At 39.9% G+C, this 1,739-nt stretch overlaps 1 protein-coding gene across 5 annotated transcripts in view; it reads right to left on the bottom strand.

The window, feature by feature from the left end:
• The window catches only part of Hnrnpf (heterogeneous nuclear ribonucleoprotein F), a 32,947-nt gene that overhangs the window by 9,727 nt on the left and 21,481 nt on the right, over nt 1-1,739 (bottom strand). The window lies entirely within an intron of this gene.

Genomic DNA, 1,739 nt, shown 5'->3' with positions numbered 1-1,739 from the left:
TTGGTAGACCAGGCTGGCCTCGAACTCACAGAGATCCGCCTGCCTCTGCCTCCCGAGTGCTGGGATTACAGGCGTGCGCCACCACCGCCCGGCAAAAGAATAAATTTTTAAAAATCAATTCCTAAAACCCATATCCAACAGGCAATCCCAAAATGTTATTTTAAATTCAAAGCAGTGACTGGATATTTCATGGACTTTATTCACCCGCCCCCCAACAGGGTTTCTCTACTACTGCCCTGTGTATCACACTGGCCTCGAACTCTCTGCCTCTGCCTAGAATGCCTTTAGGATTAAAACAGTGGGCTACCACCCACGGGCCGTATATTTTTGAGGGCCCAGTGAGACGAGGAAAGTCCTTCCAAGCCTGACACCTGAGTTCTATTCACAGGACACACACAGCGAAAGGACTTGAAGTTGTCCTGACCTAAGCACCCGTGTAGAGGCAAACACGCCAATCATATACACACAATAAACTTTAAAATTGTTACTAAGGTTATTTCTTGTAAAAAAAAAAAAAAAAAAAAGAGGAAACTTACAGAATGTCCCAAAAGAAAAAAGATACATGAAACAAGTAGGGCTATTATTAACTGAAGCAGGTGATGGCTGCAAATTAAATTCTTAGGCTTTTTTGCTTAGACTCTGATTGCTTGAATTAACTTTACAGAAGGAAATTTTACAGAAATAACCACCGTTCGGGACTAAAAAGGACAAGATACAGTAAGAAATAGCCAAGGTTTTAGTAACAGCTCTAAAAAGACAAGGTAGGACTTAACCACCCTAAGACTTAAAAGGGTAGCAAAGTATGAATGGGGTGTATTTGATTTTGGGTGGCAGGGCTGGTGACTAATTTCCAACTCAATATGGTACTTACCCTCAGTAACTTGTGATTTGCTGAGCTTTTTTTTGTCAATCCTCCTATCCCATCCTCTTGAATGCTTAGTTTGTGCTCCACCATAGCTGGTTTTATGGAATTGCTGTGCATTAAAGCCAGGACTGAGCACGTTAAGCACCAGAACAACTCAGCTAGTTTTTTTCCCCACCTCTAAATTTTAAATCTTGATACAAATGAACACTGAGCACAATTTCTCTTTGTATGTATCTATGGATATTCCAAAATAAAGGTATTGGGATCATAGACAACGGCACTGCATATATCCTTTACACCAACATTTAGGAAGCTGAGGAAAGGATTTTAATGAAAACTATATCATATAAACAGGGTTTCTTTGTAGTTCCTGGCTACAAGGAACTATATTCCTGGCTACAAGTCACCATTCTGGGTTTCATTTGTTGTGGGGATGGAACCTAGGACTTGGGGCTTTTTAGGCCTTCTCTATACTTGAACTGAATTCTCGTATTTGAGGTATTTATAAGCAAAGTTTTGGGTTTGGTAGCATCAAGCTAAGCATCAAGCCTGCCTCGGCTACACAGAAGTCTAAGTTTGGGAACTACATGAGACTATATGGCATTTTGTATCCTAAAGCCACAGGGAGTCAACTGTTTCCATAAAGATGGTACAATTTGACTTGTTTTTCTTTTGGGACATGGTCTGTAGCACAGAATGGTTCTAAAACTCCTATTTCTTCTACCACCACCTCCATAGGGGTACATATCTATAATTCCAATTTTTCTTTTCTTTTTTTTTAATATTTATTTATTTATTTATTATGTATACAATATTCTGTCTGTATGTATGCCTACAGGCCAGAAGAGGGCACCAGACCTCATTACAGATGGTT

Source organism: Microtus ochrogaster, unplaced genomic scaffold (genome assembly GCF_000317375.1).
Source record: "Microtus ochrogaster isolate Prairie Vole_2 unplaced genomic scaffold, MicOch1.0 UNK1, whole genome shotgun sequence".
Classification (NCBI taxonomy): domain Eukaryota; kingdom Metazoa; phylum Chordata; class Mammalia; order Rodentia; family Cricetidae; genus Microtus; species Microtus ochrogaster.
This window is presented reverse-complemented; position numbering and strand designations above follow the sequence as displayed.